The sequence below is a fragment of the Bombus bifarius genome, unplaced genomic scaffold (assembly GCF_011952205.1).
Source record: "Bombus bifarius isolate JDL3187 unplaced genomic scaffold, Bbif_JDL3187 scf7180000007992, whole genome shotgun sequence".
NCBI classification, from domain to species: domain Eukaryota; kingdom Metazoa; phylum Arthropoda; class Insecta; order Hymenoptera; family Apidae; genus Bombus; species Bombus bifarius.
In genome coordinates this window covers 3,679,285-3,706,452 of record NW_022884373.1, presented here as the reverse complement: position 1 = coordinate 3,706,452, position 27,168 = coordinate 3,679,285, and the positions used below count along the sequence as shown (strand labels likewise).

At 41.8% G+C, this 27,168-nt stretch overlaps 1 protein-coding gene across 8 annotated transcripts in view; it reads left to right on the top strand.

Moving 5' to 3' along the window:
• LOC117205599 (serine proteinase stubble-like) overlaps positions 1 to 27,168 on the top strand; it is a 77,071-nt gene that overhangs the window by 22,900 nt on the left and 27,003 nt on the right. Inside the window, exon 1 of one of the 8 annotated variants that reach the window (XM_033444189.1) lies at positions 26,063 to 27,013. The exons of the other annotated variants lie outside the window; for them this stretch is intronic. The gene's annotated coding sequence lies outside the window, so the exon portion shown is untranslated. Of the gene's footprint in view, positions 1 to 26,062; positions 27,014 to 27,168 lie in introns of those variants that run through there. 8 annotated transcript variants of the gene reach the window in all.

Genomic DNA, 27,168 nt, shown 5'->3' with positions numbered 1-27,168 from the left:
TGCAATTATTTCATTTCTGACGTGTTATCATAATTTAACTTCCTTTGACCGTCTTCTTTTTTATATATTTATATCTTTTTTTTTTGTTTTCTTTATTGTACAGCCATTATTCATTGTTGTAGCTCCTCTTCTTCTTTGTACCATCGAGCTAGAGCCCGTGATTTAGTAGATAAGTAAATAAATAAATGGATATTCTAGTGTTTAGATAATTGTGATCTATCGAATATAAATCGACTACCATAATGTGATTAACGTCAGTTTTGTTTTTCAAACCACTTATCCATCTCCATAAATTTTCTAAAAACCACTCCGTCAATATACAGCATAAATCAAGATGGAAAACAAAAATAGAGTCCGTGATTCATTCAGATCGATCGGTTTTATTATATAAATCGTCAGCTGGCTACGTGGTAGTATTCTCGTTGTACATTGTTGGACAAACCGGTTCGCGAACAGATCGGAAACGCAAATAAATATATCACGATAAAATCGAGCCGCGTAATCGACGCGGACTAGTCGCTCGCGAACGAATGTATCACCGGAAGTAATCAGGAGTCTATAAAGCGACGTCCTCGGAAGACATACGGTACCAATAAATTACTTCGATGGTGATTCGTGTGACAATAAAATTTCATATGACTCTGAATGACGTAGACATGGTTCATCGTTATATGTACCTTGATCCATAGATGAAATTCAGTAGCTCTTTAAGCGGGTTAAAAAAGATAATTCAATGTTTCAAAAACTAATGATTTATTAATTCATAGACTTCTTACGGCTATTTTCTATGAAACATTTTTTATCGGTACTTTTTCAATGTTCATGATCGTAGCATATATTTATCCTCAAACTCAAATGAAAAGATAGCTTTAATGTGAAATTGATTGATGATACATATATTAAATCTTAAAATTGATTTTCTATAAAAGATGTGAAATGTGACATCTATGAATATTCATTAGATATATCATTCGAGTTTCATTTATGAATCACGAATGACGCCGATGAACATAATTTTCTGTTCCTTGGATTCACCGTACAAATATTTTTTATTATATTAGTTGTTAAATTTCAATGCTGTTGCAACGTTCATCGTTCTAAATGGCGAAGGAACGAGGATGGAGAAGGTCGGAACGGAAAAACGCCGTGGTACAGGGCAATAAATCGCGCGAGATCGTGTAACCCGCCGCCTTCTAACGCGTACAATGAATATCTATTGTGCCTTTTACTTTCTCCCAGCCGGCGTCGGAACATCGTGCTCTCGTGTCTCGTGGAACAGAAACCATGTGTACATGTGTGGACACCTGTTTCTATCGTTTCATTCGATTCAATTCGAAAGAGTTGACGACGTGACACCGCGTCGTTAGAAAATCGAACAAACGATTGTCAAGGGAAAACATAGTCGGTATATTTGAGTTTAAAGTCGAGTTAGAAATCGTTTGGCTGTAAAGATGCATTCGACTCGATTCGACACGAAAGCATGCGTATCGAAATTGGCCAACGTCGTTAGAAAGCAATTCGTTGAAAGAGCTGTCGAAGAGAGAAGCGAAATTGAGAGAACTCGCGAATATTGTCCTTACGATGACGGGATCGTAGGATTATTTTCGTAAAACTTATCAGAATCTCCTCTTTCTTGCAAGCTAGTCTGATCTTGCGTAGTTTACCCTATCATTATTGATATATGTATCATAGCGTATCTAATTCGTTGACGTAAAATCTTTGACGTGTCTTGAACCAACCTAGACGAGAGAAGAACTCGTCTAGACTAGTTTTTTTAAGTCGTTTCAAATAGCCGAGACTATATAATAAGGTATCTCCATCGCGAAACAAAGAAACACGCGTCAAAAACAAGCAATCCATTATCTGGAAACGAGTCGTTGCCCTACTCTATTCTCGTAATTCGTGATTCAACTGGATCTTCCTTGAATAAATAACACTTCCATTTCAGACATCTTCTCCGTCTTCTGCCTAGCTGTATTTCTCGAATTTTCATATCTCAATCTCACTTTTATTTCAAAGGACTGAGACGACTTTGAATATTTTAAATTTTACGCGTAAGATTCGAACGAAAAATCAATTAGGTTTTTTCTCAAACGTAAAGAATTGTCTGGCAATGGAAGAATAGATCGAGATATCTGACGAAAGAACGCTTCGTTGGAAACCAAGAATATGTGCAAATACTTTTTCTAGCCACTGTAAGAATCGAATTAATAAGAAATAGCTACGATGTGTCAGACCGTTTTGGCAGCACGCATTACGTGTGCCAATGAATTGATAAAATATAAAAATAACGAATATTCAAGTGGAATCCAAAAATATCTCACCGAGAAAGTGTCGGTGTTACCGTGATTAACTGTAAAAGCCATCATCTGGCTGACCAGATGGCTCGAAGACGGTAGGACGATGCGTTTGAACAGTAGCGTAGAGCTAATCAGTGAAAGTGCCACACGACCAAGTGGCCGCGCTCCTTCTGAAAATCGAATCGACCCACTTCGAGCTGCACTTACGATTCTCCTTCTTGCGTCTCGTTCGATGGAACGAACCTCGGTCATTGTCGTAATCGCTGTAGACATTTAATCAGTAGCTGGAACAGAGTCGAATGACGATTTTACGCGCGTGCGATGTTTATTTTCGTCCGTTTCTTGCCTGGTCTGTGTTTCTTTAAGTGGGTTAGACAGTCTTTCATCTCGTTCCAGTCGCCTACTTGTCGTTTCATTGCTTACGATGACTTTGCTCCTCGAAAGCACGGAGTGCAATCGTTGCATCCCGAATGAGAACGATTCTATCTATGGAGATTTATATCGATTCGTCACGAGTTTCTTCGCTAACAGAGATACCCTATTTTCTGATTGTCTAACGACTATGTCCCACGGGTTATCTGGTCGACCGAGTTTTCACAGCGAGCTTCCACTTTCACTTCGAATAAAATTCAGTAGAATCACCGTTAAACGAATTAGGTACGAGAACGAGGATACGGTTTTTGTAGCCACAGGTTAAAGGACAAGCAGGTATATCTGGAGAACGCGTGCCAGTCTAGAACTGTAAAGTCATGTGGCGTTATGAGGTTTCCAAGCTATGTAGATATCGATCGATCCCCTTCGCTACGTTTCACCGAGAAATCCTTTTGTTCCACTCAAGGCAGATGGAGAACAGAACTTCGAAAGCATAGCGACGACGAAGTGAAAATGAAACGGTTATCCGCGTTTCTCTCGTTACCGGTGTTACATTTCGTGAAACGTATTGTTGGAAGTTTAGTTAATTTAGTAGCGTCGTACACTTATAAATGGCTTGTACATATTACGATATCGTAAGTAATTTAACCAGAATCAGACGGAGAGGAAAACGAGAATTATTTTTTTATTCTTTTACAAACTGAAATATTCGCATATAAGCGACGAAATGTTTAAAATGAAATAGACAATCGTTAAATAAATCAATAAATCAAACAGGACTTATTTCTTTATTTTTCTCTTCCTATAAATTGAAATCATAGTATATAGTGAAAAAACTGTTATTTCATTCTCCATCTAATTTGTTATAGAATTTTGTCCATAATTAGGCCAGGTAGAATTACTATAGGTCAAACATCTTTACTATATGCCGATCCAAAGACAATAACTTGGAGAAAGAGTTTCGTGAATCCATACGATATACTATGAATTCAAGGTATGATATCGATCTGGCTCGTGATACTATCCTGGCAGGATTTCACCTAGTCACTGAGAAATCCTTTTGTTCTACGCGATAGAGAAAGACCGGTGATATCGTTCCGTTTGGTATCGTTTGGTACGGTATCGATAGAAGCGAAAACGAACGGACGATCCATCCAGGTGTCCCGATTAAATCGCACCGCTTGCCTTGGATATCGCGCTCGAGCGATCCGAGTTCGCTATCATCGAAAGTCGCAGGTGTTAATTTCATCCGGGAACCAGCAGCCAGGTCGACCACAATACGGTCGACTTTGTTCTCGAATCGAGCGCTACTGATCAGCCAACCATTAACCATTTCGCTCTAGTTTCAAGCTTCGTTCTTTGCCAGACGATACGGAACAAATTAACACGACAATATATAAATTATTTTATATAAATTATATTGTTGCATCTTCATCGTTTAATGTGTATTGACTCACGAAATTATTTGGGCACTTACCATAGAAAATTGTTATCTTTGTATCGTACCTATGTGTTGTATAAAATATTTTGAAACTTTATCGTTACTTTAACGATACACGACTCTACCGTTCATTTAGCAGATGTACATACCTAGTTCATAGATATATTAATTTACATAAACGTCCACAGCTTATTTGTTACTCTGATTGAAATGGAGACACATAATGGGTAGTATGAGTTCGCGAAAGATTCTCTCTACGTTTCCATCGACCCCTTTCTCTCTTCTACTTATTATATTATTTCTGTTGCGGTTCGGAAGAGGCCGTTAAACCATTTCATCGTCACGGTCGCTGGACCACAAAAGATTTGTCCTCTATATCTCAGAGATAATACTTGTAGTATTTGACCCAAAATCGGCAGATCGAACGCGAATTCGCGAAACGTAGGTCGTTTAACGCGGCTAATTCGCACGGGCGCTTTCTCGCGTCTTGATTAGCGTTCGGTCGTTAACGTGGTCCGGCTAATTAGCCTTCGAGGAACGACCGACAGCGCGTGAAAAACGCCTGGAATTGTATCGACGAACATGATAAAGCACTTGTTGTGCTGGTGTATCCAGTTGGCTGGTAATCTTTGAAAGACGGTTTCAAATTGAAAACTTGTTTACGTTATATGTAGTTTCTACTTCGTTGACCCAAAAATTAGAATTTTGAAATGCACGGAGATATTAGTTATCGCGATTTATTCGATACGTCTCAATTACGAGAAAAAGAGGTAACTTTTTTAACATATATCAGTGTGGTGTATCACTAATTAGTAATCTCTACTTTAGAATAAAAGATGTTCAACGTGTATATTGGGCTTGACGCGCTGGAAATACGATGCATTGGATTATAAAATCCACTTAATTCATTATGAAATAGATTATACGGTTACAATAAATATGATAATTGAATGTAACAAAATCTAGGTCTCGTGTTTTTTGTACAGCTCGTAATATGAATGATGCGGCGATGACGTGCAGAAAATACAGCGCGATGCTCTTTCATTAATTATAGTTTTTATTCCTGCACAAATACTGACAAGCTGAATTTCAAGAGCTTCCTATATTTTCTAAATGCTACGTCGCTAAAGTTGAAATCTGAAATTTCATTTTAGGTTACAATATTAATTGCCACAATTTACTCGCTATATACCGCCATATAAATGTATGCATCTAGATATATCGCAAGAAAAGTAGGTAGCTACGTAGCAAGTGACAGTGGCTAATTAATTAACAATAGGTTCTACGAAGAAAAGAAACCTCGATTCGCTGTGCACCATTGTTAAGCCTGAAACCCACCGATTAACCTATCACGAAGGTAAACAAGGTTGAAGCGCGTGACGAGGAAAGGGTGGACGCGCGACACGAATGAAGAGAAGTTCGTCACGTATCGTTGGAATTCTCGTGGGACACATAGTGGCATGGTCGTCAATTACGACAAACAGCGAAACGATCCACGGGGAATCGAGTGATATTATAGGCGGCGATGGTTCGATTGCCTGATCGGAAATGACGGGGACATGGGTTCTTGTGAAAACATCCGGCGATAGATTGAGACCGCTGTTACGAGCTGTGACGGAAGCTTGCATTCCACTGTTCGTTTCCGTGTTCCATTTAGCTCCTTCTTTTTGTGGTATACAGATGGCTGACGGCGTCTTCCTTCAAATTTTATTGCAACAGAAAAATACTAACGTTAGAGAAGTAAACTTTTTTGTGTTGCGTATAATATTGAATTAGTTGGACTTTGTGGATTTTTAGAATAGAAAACTGCATTCTCGGATGAGATTTTATCGTTGACGACGTATTATTCGACGACAGCTTTATCATCAACTGTAAAATTCTTTCGCTATTATTAACACATCGTTAGATCGCTAAAAAATTAGATTCTCGCTACTTTCGCGTCTCTTAATCATAATAGGACCATAATCTACTTGAGCAAATTCTCAAATGGTTCTTATTTGAAATGATAGTAACCGCGTCTAATACACACCCTCGTCACGTGCGTCGCGAAATCTCGATGCATATCGCGAGGCACGGACATCACGATTGCTGATTATCAGAGGCACGCAGCTCGCCGGGAAATTTCGAGTTGAAATACGCTAATTAGAACGCGTAGACGAGCGGTCGTTCGCTTGTGGCCGCAGCTCCGCCCTTAAATCTGTATTCCATTCACAGGTATCGACTTTTCTGTCAACATCGGATTGGAAATAAGTGATCTCCGATACGGCCATTAGCGATCGTGACCCTATTTCCCGTGGCAATCGGAGGCCGCGTTGAAATTTATCGAACCGTTCGCTTGCAAAACTACCAGCGGTGCCTCGACGGTTCATGATAAATGGGATCGGGGATGATATTGTCGGATCGAATCCAAATGGCGTGCCACGATGTCCTGCCAGCCTGTTCCGCTCGTAAAATATGAAAAGTAGACGATACAGATATGTGTACCGAATGGAAGCTAGTTTTTCCCATTTCTTCTTCGTTTCATTTTAATAGACGTACGAGTCATTTTGCTCGTTTCATTTCACAGATTTGTTTTCAAATATCTGTGAAATATATTTTTCTTATCTTTGTTACAAATTATGAATTTCGTATCGTGTTCCGTTATTTTTTAATTAAAAAGGCGATAGTAATTGGAAAAAACAGAAGAATAAGGAAAGTTAAAGGTCCTGTCTGTTGCCCAACTCGTTCGATATCGGTATAATTACTTTGGAAGGTAATCTACAACATCGATACTACACTTTAACTGTTTCGTTCTTTACAAAAAAATCACTTAAACCATTCCATGTTTTATCTGCTTAACTCGCATTAATCCTCTCCTCTCGCAATATCAACGATATCTGAGATTAATGAGCCGTAGCACAGGGGATCGTTTTAAGCGAATCCAATTAGCGGGCACGATTCACGAAACGATCCGGTCGCAAACGGTACACGGGCCAAATGGGAGCTTTAAAAGATACGACGCAACGCGGTGCGACGGAAACGAAGACACACGCGCGTGTGCACGCCAAAGTTGCATACGACTTTAGTAACCCTGTTTTACGGTACACGCGGCACCAGCCACCGGACTGGCTTTTATTTACAGTGCAACCAACCGGTGGCCTGGCAAGGGACCGCAAAGGGTCAATGGTTGCAGCCCGTTAAAACCCGGTGTGGCAATAAATTTAGCCCGCGGATTTCGTTGCGTTCGCCTCTTGAAATCCCCACGGTTCCGCTGACGGGCATTGTGCGTAACATGTTCACTCTGTGCCCCTTGCAGGAATCGATTTCAATTACTTCGAGTGCCGAGTATATATTCGCCGCACTTGAAACATTAAAAGAAAATAAGGAAGAGGAGTAGCTGAATTGTTCCTTCTTATGTATATCCTCTTAAAAATCGGTAATTTTTCTTCCATAAAAATAACACCAGAATTCAAGGGAGAATAAAGAATGTCGACTGTCGTATAAACTTTTGTACCTACAGCAATAATTTTAGTTAACGCTTTCTGAATACATTCGTAATTAAAGATTCATCATGTACATCATACGGTAACTACCGAATTTCACTGATGATGTACAGCGTGTATCATACGTAAGACTTCGTATTAACACGATGGAAACTCGAAGAATCTGAAATATGTTAATCGGTTAGTGTATTCATAATATTTAGATGTAGCAAGTAGCTGTCTCAATACTTCTGATCGTATTCTTCGCGTAATGTCGGATTAGAAAATACGAAAGATTAGGCAAATAGACGCCCATCGTCAGGACGCATGGGTTGCTACCGTGCCTGGAGAGTCTCGAAAAGACGCAGGGTGAGGAAATGAGTCGTTTCCCATAAAACGGACATAATGCGAGGTCCGAAACCGGCAGGTCCGTTCCGCTGCAAGGCTAATAATACATACATCATCGTGAATAATTAACATCTCGTCTAGCAGGGCTGCCACGAAGCTATCGACCGTGCCAAGTGAAACGGGAGACATCGCGCTCGTGGGAAGGCACGGCCGAACGAGCTTCGCATTTTCATCTGCTCTCTTCTGTCCCTTCGCGATCGTGAATCGAACTCGAATCAAACGCGTGATCGTTGATCGATCGTTGATTGGCATTTCCTCGAAACCTGACCCCAACTGTCGCGTAGGTGCGCCTCGCTGAATGCTGAGAGCAACGACTTTCCAATACCGTTTCCCTACACGCGATTCTAGTTTATAGCGAATCGTGTAATGCAGCTTCTAGGAAGAATAGGTTCAACATATTCGCCATCACCAACGTTGCCTCCGTGTAATTATCTAAAAATTTCTGATCTTATCTAAAGATCGTTTGATTGTACATAACGCTAGCGACGCAACTGGTGCGCTTTTGTTTTACGATTTAATAAAGTGGATTAGAAAGATATACAAAACAGTGAACGATGATGCGTAATGTGTAGACCGCCGATTTTTATGTATTTACGAAAAATGTATGAAATATTCAAAATAGAGTGCTTAGCAAAATATTTAGCAGATGGGACAAATTTCTGCTTAGATTCTATTTCTTCAGCTGTACTTATAAAAATATGAATTTGCGTCAGCACAGTCATATTATCTGCCAAAGTATTGAATATTTTACAGCATGCTGGCGAAGACATGAAATTTTTACTGTTTCTCCAGTACAACAATCTGCATTCATAAAACTCACGGATTGCACGGGGGACAACGGAAAAGCATAAAATGATGGCGCCAGAGAGCGAACGAGCCGGTTAATTAGACTAGCGAGCCGCGATGTTCAAGCAAGAAAAAATCGATTCCGGCGAACCGGTTGAATCCTCCGGATCCGATCGTCTCGCCATGGCGTCGAATGTGTGCCAACAATTGTACACGCACAGCCTCCGGTCAGTAAAGCGGTTTCGAGGTGGTCCGCAGAAGAATATTCCCGCTCGCCGAAATCCTCCGGCCGATAAAGCACGCGAGATTCTACAAAAAAAGGGAGAAGTAAAAACAATTATCGGTGGCCACCGAGAAAAATCCAATCTCCTGGCCGTTAGTTCGCCCATGTTTCGGGTAAAATATCAGCAATTAATCGGTAATGGCGCGGAATTTTTCGCGAACGGTTCTTTTTCGTATCCGGAGAACGCCTGAAATCGCGAGAAGTCAGCGTTCCAAATGGAGATCGGCCTTTCGAGATAATAACGTTTTTTCATCGAGAAACAAATCGACGATCTTACCGATTACTTATAATATACAGATATACGGAAGTATTCGAAGTTTTGTAGGCACCTTTTATGAATTATTATGAGAGTTACACGAATCATTTTGAAATTTCATTAGCATTGACGTGATAATACTGATGAAGTTTGGAAGAAATGTATGTATACTCGAAATGTATGTACATATATTCTGTATCGCTGCTTGGCATTGATAGTGGCACAATTGACAAAATTTCAGATTTACTTCCATTGAATAGAATTTTAGAATTAGGATAAGTCTACATTGTGTTCCTACTTTTATCATGTAAAACGGCATATTTACAATTCCATCAGTTTTGCGTCAGACGACAGCTACGCCATTATAACCTTACCTTAGCTTTACGACAACACTGGCTTAGAAAGCTTCTCCTCTACGACTTATATTTTTTAGTTTGTACCACTATCGATATATCACTATCGATGCTACGGTATATACATTTTTAGATTGATTTCAAACTTTACCAACATAATTATCGCAGCCGTGCCTCGTTACAGTGCTAAAGAAATACCGATATGTTTTGTATGATACACCCAACATCGACATAAATGTTTTCTATGGTAAGTGTTTAAATACTTTCGGGTACCAGTGTACCATTCGTCCTCATCGAGGCGGAGAGTATAAATTTTCGAGGTAGACAGTTCGCGGAAAACAATTAGCGGGAACGTGGCCGATCGTCGAGTCGAACCATGGGCTCTTTGGTACGCGAGCGAGCGGGCGAGAGAATGTGTGTCAATCGAAAGCCGGTTTCTAGGTGGCGTCGAGCATCAACGGTCGACGATTTTCAGCGTGGAATTAATGGCGATCATTAATATCGCGGTGTAATTACGTGTTTTACGCAGCCGGCCGCGGTGCGTATCGTCTGTTAATGCTCGTTATTAATACGAGCGCGTAATAACGGTGCGTCGTGCTTGGCTATTGATTCATTCGTGCGGTCGCCGATCTTGCCGGACTCCGCTCGTAATGTCGGCGAAAATCACGATTACCGCGGGGTTAAATTAATATTTACACTGTGGCAAATCGCGTAAGACGAATCACGGCGACATCCTCGTAAATAATCGACTACCTGTTCAGATCGTATCCATGATATATACGTTTTTGTACTTTTACTTTAGCCTCTTATGACGTTGACGAAAGTCAAGGAAAATTCTCTAACATCGTTTAAAAATAGATTTATATTTCCAACTTGTATCTTAATGCGTTCGATGTCCTCCGATGTTCTTTGACCCTGCGCACAGGCGTTCATTGAACCACGCAGGAGACAAACTCGTTGGAGATCAGAAATTGTATTACCAGACTGTGGACGTTTACGTAAATTGTAAAATATTTCTATGAACACGACTAAAAAAGTGAAGGCCAAAGAAATTTTCGATTCGTTTACTAAATACTGTAAGTACTACATTTCAAATATTCCCTTTATTCTGGATGTTCTGACATCTTTAGACTTCTTATAAACGCATAAACATCGGCAGATTACGTATTACTTTTGACTTACGCAAGAATTTTCAAACGCGTTCGTGATCACCCTGTAAAAATGAATGCGTGTACGCTGGCACAGAGGTCTCGTGCACGAACCGAAGTGGGTCACTTTTACCCCCTGTAGCAAGCTGGATCGCGCGATCGCGATCGAAGATCGAGCTGCATGATGCGAACGATCGCGATATTGCGTGGCATTGATCGCGTACCGCCTCGACGCGAGCGTTGCCACGTGCGAATACAGGTCGCTTCAAAAATATATTTTTACGATTCCGCCCATCCATACACAATCATCAATTACCTTTTATTAAGATGTTTGTCTTTCTCAATATAATATCTCATAAACGTCATAAGACATTTCAGTTTTGAATAAAATATCATTGAAATTGAACGATATAATTCTTGAATCGATCTATAAGTATTCATCGTCCTATGTTCGAACATAGTTCGATTAGTTGGATGTATCGGGGTTGAGATTTATAGCGATGTACCCGTGATAACACCAATTATTACCATCGTGCTACTTCATAAATTTACGATCTCCCGAGCGATACATTTGTCGCGATCGATCGAAGATCCATCCACGATATTCCGTAGTGTATCGCTTGCGTTGTAGTAGAGGTTTCTTACCGATCGAGATATCCGTTTGAATAACGCGAAGCTCAGGAAATAGAGGAATATCTTCTCCTAATCGTCCTAAGCGTCGCACTCATGAACAGGGTTGTATATCTTATTCCACGAGGGAAGTATCCGTTTAAAAAATCACGATCGTTGCAGAATATTTTATTTATTTTGTTTACACATAATATGCAACTCTCCTGCGAGTAATAGCGGCTAGAAACGACCAGGAAGCAATCGTAGAATTTCTCCAGCGTTACCATCTTCGTGGACTAATACCTAGGGCAATTTCTATTCGAGAAACCCGTAGAAACTCGTCGTCGCATCTTGTAATCGTTTACCGAGTTAATCTGAGAGAAAGAATCCTGGGAGAGAGATTAATTCGAAAGAACAGAGAAAGACTCGTGTCGGACGAATCAGCTCGAGTGTGGACGATACGCGAGAAAACGTAGACGCTATACATCTCCGTGGCGCAATAGCCGGCCAACCGGCCTTGTCGCCATTAAAATGCATCGTCCGTCGTGGAAACACCCTTTCTAACAGTCATACACCGCCCGCCATAAATTTTACCGGTACCAGCAGCAGCAGCTTGCTCTAAATGGTAACGCGAGATTTCTACCGAGACAAAACGGTCGCCACTTAGAATCTAACCTTGCCAATCATCGATTCAAATCCGAATATCTCCTCGTGGCTCTGGCATAGCTCCTGTTTTTTCGGTATTTCTCACTTGGAAAACCACCTACGAGACGATGTCCACGCCTCTAAGATCGTTCCGATCGATTCCTCAAACATCGGTTTTATCTGTTTCTCCGTGTCTGTGTTTTCTTCGTCTCTTCCTTCTCTGGCTTTGTTGAAGTTTTTCAGCTTCTCTGCAGGCAACGCCGACGCCCATGGCGTTCACCAGACGACCTTCTTAAGAGAGATCCGTCGACTTTTCCACCGTCCTCGATCTCCCAGTCTCTAAACCTAGGAACCAAGAAGATGGAAGATCGCCACGAAAGTACGATAATAGATGACACGTTTAGAACAAAGAATGACACTCGAAAGTAGAAATACGTGCAAATACTTTTCGTACGTATTCCTATACGCTACATTATATAGACCTTTAGGAAAGAACGGTTAAGAATACTTTAAATAGGCTGAAGAAAGACGTACGGTACAAAGGAAACGATAAAACTTCAGCCTTCTTCAGTCTCGAAATGGTAAATGGGATATTTTAGCCAAGAAGGATAATACCTTGCCAATAATATTTACTCTTATCCTCTAACGTTTGCTTTCGAAGGACAAAACAGGAAATAAACTACAGAAAATACCGAGAGGATCGTCGCTCGTTTTCCATTTCGTTTAAAGCAAAGATTCAGTGAGACAACGAGCGCCTCTCCTTTATTTCCATGCATCCTCCGTCTGTACGTTAAATTCCGATTACCAGCCATTTGTATGCGAGCTTCACAAGTGTTCTCCCATAGGAGAACGATTTCTCTCAGCTAATCGGCGGTAATTATCTTGAAGCAGCGTAAGAAGCGGTAGTAGGCGTGCGTGCTAAAACGCTGCTGGCTATTAGAAGCGAGCTTAGGGACGAGTTCGAATGAGCGATTCGCGATAAATGTCCACTCTCGAAGCTCGAGTCGAGGTCATAGGTGATGATCGAGGCGTTATCTCCGAGGCTCTCGAGCCTGAAAACGGGAGTGGCGTTACTCGGAACTCGTACGCGATTTTCTTTTTCCCTTATAGGCTCTCGGAGCCGGATCAAGGCAATCCATAAAAAGAGGCGCGCGAGGAATCGCGCGTTTTCACCCGACGCTCGGACTTCCGGTTGTAAAGGTTTCACATCGGTGTCGTTGAAATTCTCATAGAGCTCGGCCCATTTTCTCCGGACGAATTCGCCTCTGTTCCTCAAAACCAAATACACAGTCTGGTTGCTAGTTCTTCTCCTCTTTTTTTTCTCTCCTATTTCTTTTTCTTTCTCTTTTCTTCTTCCTCGTCTTTTTACTCACGGCGTGACGAATTAATACATTATTAATAAATAACGAGTATTATCGCGGTTTCTCATCGCGTCCCGGTATACCGTGCATGCGAAATATCATCGCATCAAGCAGAAAAATGGCTGACAGAGCAAACATGCGAGCTTTCACGTGGCTATAGAGCAAAAATCACTGGCTCGTGTCCGATCAGTAAACGCCGACAGGTATCCGTGGTAAAGGAGAAATCGCAAAGATCATCGTATACGCGCGTTCGACGCCTGCCTCCTACAATTAAAGTAAAACATATTCAATTTGCATAATGATCGCGCGCCAGCGAGCTAATCCCTCGAACCAGGTAAAACGATCAACGCAGACGCCGTCGCATGAATGACGCTGGATTATGTCATTAAAAAACGTAAACGATACGTGGACGATCGTTGACGATGAAGGAACATCACGCAAAGATGCCGGTAATTAGACGATGTTCCTGATACGTTAATTATTCCGCAGCATCCTCAAATTTTCACTCTGATTACATGGCGGTGAGATTTTTCTGCGATCTTCCGTGTTTACTGCCAGTTTATTACATTTATTATATTTATTGTCACTGCTCTTACGAGATTACGATTTTCGAGATATTAGAGACGCGTGGAAGGATTGCGTGATTTAGATTAGAACACAAAAGAGAAGCGCTCTTACTATCGCGAATTTTAAGCGTTTAATCACTAGCATTTCTAACGTTAATCTTAATTCTACTTTGACGTTGAAATTGTCTCGTATCGCTTACACATCCTCTCTACAATCGCATAACACAAATTCCTACGATAATATTCAAATAACAAGCTCCTCGGGAATCTCTTGATTATCTCGCTTAAGACAGTCTCGTTTGAGAAGCTTCTTCGTTTTCGTTGAAATTCCGGACCAGTTGGCACGGCTCGCTGTAATTAGCATATGAAATAAGAAATGGTCGAAACTGATGTAATCACGGTGGACGGTGTCGCGCCGGAAACGGCGATACTTTCACTGAGGCCAAGAACACCTGAGCCACGCGGGTATATACGCGCGAATGCGCTTGTTCGAGGCGAGCACGCGTGGGCGGAAGTTACACATTAAAGTTACGTCGAAGCGGGACGGACAGGTGCACCGGTACACGCATTCTCTTTGCATTGTTCGTCGCGACCCGGTGCATCTCTCGAACGGCATCTTCGCGAAGCTGGAACGGGTATACCCACGCTTTATGCAAATTGAAGGACCATGTACCCGATCCTTGCCCCTGGATCGGTCTAACCGTGTGTACACTGTTACCGCTGGACACGACGTGTCCTCCGTAAGGATGTAAAACCAGCTGGAACATCGCGGATAGAGGAATATGCCAGGGAATGTTACTTCGAAATTGTTTCGTGGAAATGTTCTCGATTTTAATCGAGAATTTAGAGTCGTCGCTTATATCGTCATTTACTACACGTGTTAATTAATTCGATATCTTTTTAATACTGGAACTATCTTCGCATCGATCAAAAATTTAGGTTGATCGTTTATTTATTTATTAGTTGTGTTAATTAATTCGGCAGATTTTTTGATATTAGAAATGTCTTGACTTTAATTGAAAATTTACATTCATCACGTGTACTACAATCATTTATTATATGTGTTAATTAATTCGCTGGCTTTTTAATAATGGAATTACCGAGCTTTAATGCGCACCTTGATATAATATATGTTGTCTGCGTATGATTTATAATTAGAATGATATGATACGAAGACAAATAAGTAGGTATACCTATCTATATAAATTGTCTAAAATATTTGTAAATGTAGCTTTCTTGAATTTAATTTGGCTAAAACTTTCGTAATAATAAAAATCAGATACGCATTCCTACAATTATAGACAAAATACCGATTAAATAATCGTGAACGAATCAAATAATTTATTCTCGATATATTGGTTTAAAAATAATCAGCTGCATAGCCGCTCAAGTATATATTAAATTTCGCATCTTTCGTAACCTTCGCTGACGATTTGTTAATTCGCCGAATGGTCGACGAGTTTCAGGAAGGAATCGGCGAACGAGCATGAAATAACCGAGGTCGTGATCGTTCCCGTCCCTTGCGTTTACCAGTCGAGTCGGATTAAAATTATTAATCTCTAGCACGGCACCTAATTGTTTGGCCGACGAATTTATCATGGCACGGCGGGTAGGCAAGGCAGATTTAATTGCACCTACCTCGCAAGGACTAATTAAAGAAAGGCAAGGAGAATGCCCCTTCTCTCTATCTTTCTCTGTGGTATAACGTGTACGTCTACGTGTACGATAGCATCTTCTAAACGGAACTAACGAGCGAGTTGCTCTTAATACGCGCGCGAGCGAACACACTCCCTGCCATTTGGACGCGAAAGAGCGGGATAATATCCCTCGAGAGAGATCCACATAGAGACCAGTATTGTCGAGAGTACACGTACAGGTCCGCGAGTTGTCCATTCAACGCCGATAATCGCTGTTATGCTTCCAACTTTCTCCAAATTAGCGATGGAACGCCACACACCGTCTGGCTCCTCGCATTAGATAGGGTTGCTCCATCGTTTTCCTTTTACTTTCGTGCCTATTGTTGGATGGGAGGATCCATCTTGAAGGGAAATCGTAGCTCGCGTGTCTGCGAGCTTGTCAGGGGAAATTGCCTCGGAAAATTGTGCGTTTTCAAGACGCACGCATGGAAAGTTCGCGTTAGTTTTGGAAGTGGAAGTTCAGAAACGCGAGAGTTTCTCAAACTCTTTGACTTTTTGTGTGCATTTTGGAAGAACTTCAAGGTGTTAAGAGTCTTTAATACATACGTAAAAGAGATGAAAATAGGTCAAACAGAGAATAGATAAATAGGTAGGACAGTACGTTTGTATTCGTTTACGTTTCTCTAAACTACATAAATATCCGTAACCTTATCGCATCCATTTTCATTAACGCCATTGTGCTGTCATTGTCGATCTATCTCACGTTTACCAAATCACTCTCGCTTTCACACGCCATTCTCCCAAAAGCCACGACTAAACCAGCAAAATAACGCTCGCGCACAAAGAAGATAAATGTGGGAAAATAAATCTTCGAAGCGTAAGAACGTGCCAAACACAGTTCGCGTCTCACCAACGCGTAACCGCCCAGCCAGCTTCCGCTTAATGGCAGCAATACCGTGTTATTACGCGTAATTTCGTGGCGAGAGGCCATCAACTGTCGAAGTCGGTCATGAACACGGTCCTACGCCACTTCGAATCATTTCACCGCGGAGGACCCTCGACAACTTTTGCCCAGAACTCTCGCCATCCGCATGTGGAACGATTTTCGGCCGTAAACCATCAGTTTTAAGCGATCGTATAATCGTCGAAGAAGAGACGGGGTCCCGACTCGAATTCGGGACGAAGCTGTATATTCGTTTCTCGTGTAATATAATTTCGTCGCAGAGAGAGGCCAGTCTCTCCCGAAAGTCGTCTCGGACGATAATCGTATCGAGGGAAAGGGTCGTCATGGCGTTCAGCTACCACGCTCGTAATTAAAAGCTCGCCGGAGAAACGACTTCCGTGAAATCTCGTCGAGAGAACTCTCTGCCTCGACGCTGATTATTTAGACTCGGGTCGTTACCTCGATATCGCGACATTTCCTCTCCAATTCAGAGGGTTAAACAGCCACGTTTTCGACATTCTCCGTACTTTGCTCGAAATGCGACTCTTCAGCTTCTGTATGGAACGTGGACGATTCGTTAGCTGCGATTTTAAGCCAAATTCCTCTGGTTTAGCTTCATTTCGCCATGGAATAGGCGAGAGGTGAAGCTGCTACGTGACATTGGCGTTCGCTAAACTGCGAGTTTCTCGAGAATTTGTAGGAATTTTGTCGTTTTTTTCTCGATTACCGATGATCTTATATCGTAAGCCATGGCTTACATTAATTAATTCCGAGCAGGGAAAAGTATGAGTATGAAAATCATTTTTGAAATTACACTAGGTACGAATTGTAGAGTTCTTCGTGCATTGCAAAACGTTGATAGGATTTTACCAAATGAGCTTTCGTTTCTTAGATATCTGTGTTTAGTTTCGACGATCTCTTTACAGCTATCGACGCTCGATTCGATAAAATTCGAAATTTGTATCTACTAAAAAAATCGAAATGAAAAATTGTTTCGCAAGTGTCGATACTTGCATCAAATACATCACTAAAAACTTGGTAAGCTAAGTAAAAAATAAACATAAACTTGTAGCTATCAAGTATGATAATAATCAGTTTTTTAAATACGATTCTAAGTTAACAAGGATCCGATCTAGGATCACAAAGAGTGATCATACATAGAGAAAAGGGGAAGCAGAATACCGTGAAAACGCTGGTGAAAAGCAATTAACGAACTGTTCTATGCAGAGGCTAGGCCGCCTCTTAAAACGTGAGTTATTAACTCGATGGCAAAGGACGAGAAGGGGATCCGGTAATTGCCCGCTCGGCTAAGAGTTTATCTACCTCGTGGTTCGTGCACGTCGTCGTGGACTTTCGTTGGGGGATTAGTAAGAGTAAAACGTAACGCTCGGAGACATCGATTAACGGTAACGGTAAGCGACTTACTCGTCCGGTATTCCTGCGGTGCACGCGCGTGCACGCTTTCGAAGGCTGTTCGCCTCGGGTATCGATTTTCAGCGACGCGCCCCGTCGAATGCGCGCGATTAATTATCGAAACGCGCAGCTATTCACCACTCGATTAATTAAAATCGAACCGAGTCGGTGAATCGATCCGCACGACGAACTCTGATATGAATTTTAGCGACTGAATTTGTCGCCGAACCGTCGGATGAAAGCTACATCGATCAACTTCAGAAATTGAAAATTGGAGAAGAGCGATGAAGTTATAAATTTTATTATTATTGGTAATTTGATTTTATGATACCTACCTCCTTATGATAAATGAAAATCAAATATTGGATCTTTGAGAATATCGAATGAAATATCAGTTGTGTACGTAAATAATGAAATAGAGAAGTTTATAGAAAACGACGATTGTAGCGTACTTTTACGTGGGTGAAAAGGAAGTCGAAGCGATGTTAATCGAGATCGATGATCGGAATGAGCAAACAAACATGAAAGTAAGAGTGGGAAAAGAATGAAATTCATCAGCAGAGAAATCACGCTGGATCAGCCTCGAGTGTAATGATTCAATAAGAAAGTTTTGCTTAATCTCGTGTAAAGAAAGAGAGTACCATAAATCGACGTTTTGTAAAATGAGGCATGCAGCTTCTACGAATCTTTGAATACCTTTTTACCTCTTTTAACTTGTATACTCTATCTAATAATTTCTGTACATACTAATCGCATACTGTACATTTCTAATCGCAACTCTGAATCTAATTGATTTTGCTGTATTCGATTAATAAAAATTTTCAAACGAATACCGATAGAACGTTTACGTCGAATCTCGTGGATGGTATTTCAATTTTAATACTATCGACGGTAATTCCAAATAGCAAACGATCGTTACAGAGGGTTTCGAGCACGGTTTAAACGAAGATTGCCACACGATGTATCATAGAAACGGTGATAAAGGCAGGTAGCATGTTCTACAAAACGTGTATCACTTGTTCCGCAATTAAAGCTGCTACCCATTGGCGCGATAGTTGCACTGATAGCGCGTCGATAAGCATCGATACAAATTAAACGTTTACTCTGTAACGATGTTCCAATGCAACGTCGACTACCGATCGTGCGAGTTTTCCCACGAAACTTATCATCACCCGCGAATTTTCTCCCTTATCTTGTCTTACGTTCAATCTCGTTGATCGAGGAATTTATCCTACATAAACTTTGTGAAATTCCCGAGGAAATCCAGCCGAACTGCCCTACTTTTCGTTTTCGTTGAAATCTTCGTTAATTAATTCACGCTGATTAGAACTTGCGAGGTTTTGCGTTCCAGGATAAGGAAGCATAATTTCTAAATTATAACGTTAATATTATCTAAATATCTGAGTATGGAATTGCTATATGCTCTCTAAAACTCAATGAATTTAAAAGAAAGCTAGGTTAGCATTCCGTTATTTCATATCTAAGTTATGATATCAATGGCATATATCTGACGAGTGAAAAATTAATACAGAATAATATCATCATCGATATCGAACAACATTAATTCCAAATTAATAACAAAATGAACAGAAGATTCGATGCAACTACAATTAAAAAAGTGATTCGAAATTTCTGATCGATAGCGTATATCGTTTAAAGCGAAGTTTCTAAATAAAAACACGTCGGTGTATAAAGGGAAAAAGAAAGCCGGTTTATTCGGTTCAGCAATCTCGCGATCGTTCACGAAGCTCGCCGCGTTCCGTCAAATCGAGTCCGACAGATTTACCGAGGAATCATGCAAATCATGCGTCTGCTCGGCACTATCATCATTTCAGGTATTTCCACGGTGCACGAGCAACCAGCCTGGCTGACTGGCTGCCACGAAAAAGTTAATCGAAAACTAATTTTCGGCGCGTTCTCTTTACCTCGCCACTTTCACTCGATTAGACGGCGTGGCCCTTTAAAAACGTCCATTCCGGAGATACCGTGCAAGAGGATGGGACACCAGGCGGCTGTGTATACACTTAGCAGGAAAAACAAGCCCCCCCAGATACTGGTCTACCCTTTACAGCCTGCTTGAGAATAAGATTTAATTCACGATAGGGCCAGCCTTTCGCTACCAGCACCGTAATCACTCGGACACGTTGATGTATCGCGCGTCCCAGGGCCCCAACTCGCGTACGTTGCTTTAATTACGGGCCTGCGAGCCCAGACTCCCTACACCAACTCATTCAAATTTGGCCCGGATACCCTCTGTCCGCGTTCCGGCCTGGGTACCCGCTGTCGGAAAGTAAAATTGGAATTTCGTGCTGGTCGTGCCACCGGTTGACGCGATGCTCCCGTTTTTCTCCTGCACATCGGGGACAGACAGGAGAGGAGGTTTTCTTCTTTTATTCGTGCGTCAGCTTTTGGTTATGAATCGTGAGGAGATTGCAATATGTACGGGTTCCTTGAGTTCTTGGAATTTTGAAGAAGTTATATCGCGCGTTATTCTGTACCTTTCTGCACCTTTGAATTTTCTATCAATTCTTCCGCAGACTAAGCATTTATAATTCTGATATAGTTTGCAGTTTTAACGTATAGTTATTATAGTTTTATATTTTACAGTATTGTTACAGCTTTAATGTTAATTTGAGAACATACTATATCAAAGTTTAATAGTATTCGTAGTTGTCGCAAATAAAAATTTGCACTTCTTAGTGTCTAAAAAATCTAAATTTCACAACTATCGGTTTTATACTTTTATCTTCTTTTTATACCATCCACAAGTTGGAAATACATATTATAATGGGATGGATAACAGAAGCACAAAGTCTCGCACATAGTTTGAATAAATCTGACAAGTGCAACAGTACGACTCGACATTAACATTCGCGTGAAAGTATACGAGGCAAGAGGAGAATGCGGTCCGTGGTATTGTCAGTCGGCCGAGATCGATCCGTTCGCCGCGATATAATTGAATATATCGATGGCGGGACGCGGCCAAGTAACCTCGAAATTCGATGCTGTATCGGCTGGTCGATTCGAATATTCGCATCGGATGTCCGACGGGTAACAGATACGCGCTTTCAGACGCAGAATGTAAGCCGGCCGGCTAACCTAGAATATCTCCTTGTTATGGCTTGACTAAGAGATTCTAGCAATTAGTCGTGAATCTTAACGATGCTCTCGGTGCATCAACCACGCCTAAGTCTCGCATAGAGATTCTACTGCTGATCTTGTCGGTGCTATCGCCCTCGATAGAGATCCATTTTAATTTATCCGGCATCGCGTAGCTAAGCTAGCCTGCTAAGCTGCTAGATCGTAATCGAGCGATCGTTGTCTTCGGATCTACAAGATTCGATAGTTAGCCTGGAATACGAAGAAAGAAGAAAAAAGGAAAGCTCTAACGACTGATTCGAGGAGAAACTCTATCGGCTCGAAGCTTATTATCGATCACGTTTCCACTCGAACTATACGAGACTTGTAGTAACACGCTGATTAATAATTAATATATATGTATCGTTACGGAAATTTTAAAGCAGATTGGAAGAAGCGTACAATGTTACTCGCGATCTCCTCTTGTCAAGAATACTTCCAAATTTTCACTATCTTTTTGTTCATATACAATTCTACAAATAGTTTCTTCAAAACGGTATATATTCAGTTAATTTTCATGATTATTATTACACTGATTATTACGAAGTCGAAGTGAAATTATCTGGTTCTAAAAACATGAACATTAATCAGATACTGAAATTAAGAAATCTTCGAGAAATGTACTCGATGAGTTTCGCTTCTAATTGGCACAATTAACGACGAGACAAAGAATAACAGACATTGATTCGATTCAAATCTGACAGAAAATTCATTTCATATGCCGCGGATGCAATATGTAGAGCGTTGATAGAGAAACAGAAGGTGGAACCGAATATCGTGGATCGACCGAGGCCTCGAAAAAAGATCGAGGCAAGATAGGTGGCTGAATGAGGAGGATACGATGGACGGAAGCTCCAGACGAGTTAGCAGGGACGCGAGAAGGCGGAAAGATGGACGGTGCCGTGTCATTAGAGAGTGCTGGGTACGTGCCGGTCGATAGAGGAGGGATAACATTCCTGCTTCTGTCGATAGATCGATCATCGTATCGTTCTGCCCTCCTATCCTTCTACTCTCTTTCTCTGCGTTTCGCCACTTTTTCTATTCTGCCAGCTCATCTCTCGCGTGTTTCGTGGTATTTCTCTGGAGTAACGGCCGCCCGTTGCAGCCTCTCGTCACTCGGCTCCGTTCAATTGGCTACAGCTCGATTCTCCTCAAGTTTTTCACCATTTCTCAGCGGCAGATCGATTGTTCTATCCGCCGGTGATCGATTGGAAACCGAAGAAGAACGGATCGCGAACCACGAGTGTGAGAGATGGACCAACTTGGAGGAAATGACAGTTTTTGTTAAGGTCGAGTCTTCTGGGCATCCTCTACAGTTTCTTAGGAAAGAAGTAACGTTATGGCACTTTTCAATCCGCGAACATTACCGTGCAGATACCAATAAATTCCTCGAGAAACTATATTCTTTGCTGGAATCAGCTTCTAGTATTTAAGCAATCGATCGTAAATATCGTGAACTTTTAGATTCATTACGATCAATGCATATCGATTAGCTCATCTATGACTTTCTAGTTGAATTACATCTAGTCGAAACTAACTATCCGGGTAGTTCATATTTTTAACAGTATCATTTTTGTATATTTTTGTACTTTAAACAGTGCCATATATATTTGCCGTTTATTCTAGTTTTAATTAAACCAAAATCACGTTTGCCAAATACCAGCGTGTAACTAAAGTTCGGTCAGCCATGCGCACGTGGTGGAAATTAAACGCCGTTGTTCATAATGAAACGTGCTCACGTGGCACGGACGATCGAGCAACAAACGGATTCTCTCGTTCGCTTTTCCCGTCGGTTTTCGTCCCGTTCCTTCAGATTGCTCCATTTTGATCGCGGCGTTTCGCCGTCACGCGTCGGTGCGCTTCGAATTAATTAATATAGGCTGGTATCATTGGAGCGGTAAGAAGCGAAATAGCTCTCTTTTTTCAGCAAAAAGGAAACAGCTCGACCATCAGGTTCAGAGCCGGTACTCTCATTATACGAGTTGTCTTATCGAACGATAACTTTCTCGATACCCGCCTCTGCCTTCTACTCCTCTTCCTCTTTCTTTCTTTACTTCTTTTCCATCTTTTCCTTCCTCCAGCTCTCGCGTCGTTTTTCTTCCGCTTTACTTCGTACCTATTCCATTGTTGAACAAATAACAATGTACGATAGACTGGAAAGAAATATAACATGAATAATAAATATAGTAAATATGGTATTCGTAGATATAATATGAATCATCGACTTTTATGCACGCGTTATCTTAATATTCTAATTAAAAATCCTTAAGCGCTTAGAAGATAAGGTAAAATAGACAAAAATTAAGCGGTAGAATATGACTAAAATGATGGGTCGAATTTTTCTCGGTCAGACAGCTGTCTGCGAGATACACTGCGAGATACGAAAAACAGAAGAAAGCTCACGTGCAAACTGGCCTTTACTTGAATGGGCCACAGCACTTCCTCCACGCCACGGGAGAGTTACCGCTAATCTGCACTCGCGCTCAGCTGGTGCTACCACCGCGTTTACATGAACCGCGTTACCACCGCCCGTGAACATGAATTAATTTCACCGTGTCGCCATTTTTGTAACAATTCATTTAGAGTAGGAGCCTGCTTCTGTTAGATAACAGAACACTCGCGGAATGTTACACGTTTCGTGTAACGCAAGAGGGAAAAATTGCTTCAGTACGCGTGGGACATAGTGTATAAATTTACAGAGTACAGTGAGAAATTATGTGCACACTTGTGCATGAATTTTAGTGCAATTAAATTTTTACTCTTTACTCTTATTCTGTATAGTGTAGAAACGAAGAGTATGCTAAATTTCTACGTATACTACGAATTTGTTTTATTGCATATTTTTAGGTTGTTCTGTTATTGGTTTAGATAATAACGTAGTAGTAAGTATGTAGTAAAGTAGCAAGTGTTTTTTTTTTTTTTTTATGAAACAGGTATAAGGAAGAACTGTATTTGTCTAGAGAGCTTTCAAATTTGTATAACAAATACGTATAATGGATGTGTCTTAAGCCAAAGTGGCACAGTAATGGCCTTGACAGCAGAGTTATTGTTAGGAATTTGCTTGAAACAAACAATGAAAGTTAAGTTCTTGTTCCTGCTGAAATTATACATTTTATATACCATCCTTTGTACCATTCTCCCTTTAAACCTCTCAATTCCGAAATACCTATTCAAACAACCCTTACAGAAAACAAAACAAAGTTCCAATTAACTGAAATTACATTTCAAACTGCGTGTTACCGCTTGCTCGCCCTTTTACCCCAGGCTTTTCAAAAGCTTTCGTATATATACATATGTATACAATCTAAAACGATACACTTGGGTGCGCGTATCCAGATTCCAGCTTGCGTCGAGCTGCGCGCAAAAAATTTCGCATCGTACGGTTCGCAAAACGTGTTGAGCAGGTGGGGAAGGGCCGGTGGCCGCGACGCCGCGGCCGATGCGCGAGTTGCCTCGCAATTAGTGGAAATAATTTCGTCGTTAATTGCGTCACGGGCTGGCGGCTGCATGTTTTCTCCGTTGCGCCGTTTCGTTTCTTCTCGCCTACCGCGTTCCGTGTCCCCTCGAGCCCAGCAATCCGCTTTCTTGCTTTCTGAACGCGTTTCGAGCCACCACATCCTATCGTTTCGCGAAGCGTACCGCTGCGAGCTGGCCTCGTTATCATCGTTCGATCCTCGAGGAAGCGAAGACTGACACGCGCTGGACGTGATTTTGATAGATGACCGCGCGAATAATTCACGCGCGCGAAATGCAAATGCGATCCTTCGCTCCCCTCGAGAGATGAGCATCGAGCACAATGAGAAGCGTTCGGCCTAGTTCCGAGAGTAGAGTACGTTTACTAGGTAGATAGACGAGAGGCAAGTTTCGTGTATATACGATCCATTCTTCGAGACACGGGTGGAATTCGTGTACGAATCAGGCGACCGTTTCGATACGTCACGCTGTCGGATCCTAGGACCAGCGTAACGCAACGACGAGTTTATCTGCTGGAACATCTGTTAAATTTCTACCGTTGCTTTTTGTCAAGCCGCAACGTCGCCGGTTTGTATATCGCTGGTGGCTAAATATGTGGACTACTTGTTGGAACCTCCTTTCGTCGAACTATTAATGAGAAAGAAAAACGAACGAGAGCCTGTATACAAATCGTCAGATCTGTCACGTTCTTGAAACCATATATCATATCATTACTACAAAAGCGATTATACTCGATAAATTGTAGTTTAGTTTTTTATTCTCATTTTTTATTATGCGAGAATTCTCTAGCACTTTTATTGCTATCAGTTTTATTCTTATCCGTCAATTCTCTTTATTCTTATCAGCTTGTATCAGCCCCGTTCGTTCTAATTTTAGTTATCTTTGTTTAAAAAAAAAGGTATGATTCGACGCATCCATCGATAAACACCATTTAACGAAAGAACAACGAAATCACGTAACAACTCTGTCCAGACTAATTCTAGTTACCAGTGACTTTTCGTAATTCAAAAGTACCGTTTACGATCACGTAGAGAAAATTCGCATATCGACTCTGTTCATCCTAATTTTAACTATCTTTGACTGTTGACGAGTGGAAAGTACCGTTCGGGAAACAATCGTATAGCCCAATTCACGAACACACGAAAGTGTATCGAGTCCAGCTGACTGGAGCGCCGAGTCGAACGGGAGCGCATGCCGGGTCGATTTTGACATATTTCCCCGGATGACCTTGAATAGCCGAAGACGCCGCGACGGCCTAAGAGGATCGGCGCTGGAAGAAGGACGAGTGACGGTGGCGATAGTAGTTAGCGGTAGAAAAGAAGAGGGTGAACGAAGAAGGGAGAAGGAGAAGGAGAAAAGAGGGCCGGTGGAACGAGAGAGAGGAACGAAGCAGCCAGGAGGAACGAGACGAGGAAGGCCGATGATGGCTACGATGGTGATGGTCAGTGGTTGTATACCGGTTAAGCCGTTCAGTGCCAGGCCGGCGTCCGTCACGGTTAAACCTCGACTACTCGGTCGTTCGATCTCTCGTAGACCAATCGAATCCTCCGGGATTCCTTCCTTCCATCTGGGGATCGTCGCCTGGACCAACTCGATGCACCAGGTCATCCAGTCGTCCTTTAAACTGGTGCACACCAACTTGGCCAATTTCAATTTCTTTCGAGAACCTATTTAGTTTCCTATCGAATTATATAGTGATACCTAGAGAATTCAATTCGTGACCCGTAACTGGATCAGTTTAATTGGCAAAAAAGAGAGAGAACAGATATAATCGTTGGAATTTTATATGGAAGATTCTTGACCCGGAGTTATACAATATTTGTGATGATATCGAACGACCGTTTTCGCGAAGGATTCCTCGAGGCAGCCGTCGGAACTCGATCTACTGCGATCTAACGAAGACAGAAACCGTTCTCGACCCCCCGGAAATTAAATACAACGGTTCATCGGCGTGGATCTCGAATTCTATCCGTCTGAGTCATAGGCCTCTCCTTAGAGAGGAAGCGATTCTCGCATCAATCAGCGGTTCCTCTGATCCGATATACCTGGACCAAACCTTTCTACGTCACCAGTGATTCACCAGAAAGCAAATCCGAATGTGTACCAAATGTTCGACCTTCTAGGTCCGACATTGATCAGACAATTTCAACGATCCTTCAAAATGGACATGTGATTAGGACATGTGAATGTGTGAAAGGACTAAAGAGAGACTCATCTAGAAACGAAGGAAGGAATTGGTGAAAAATTCGGGGCGGTAGAGGTGTTTCAGAATGGCGAGTGACATGGCGATCCGCGGGTCATCGGGCAGCGGGAATCGAAGCAACCAGCCATCGGGATACCAGGATTCGGAGCGAGCGCGGATGAAGTAATTACGAGGACTGACCAGTCACGGACCAGTCTGATCCCACGGGAGATCCAGGTACTTCTTCCGCGTGTCTCTCATTCTTCCGTGCTTTCTTCAGAAAATCGTGTTCGTTCCTCGCGCTGCTGATCGAAGCTCAATACTCTCTCTCTCTCTTTCTCTCTTTCTCGCGCGCGCGCGCGCCAACGTGCCGATCCATCGTTTCTCGCCTT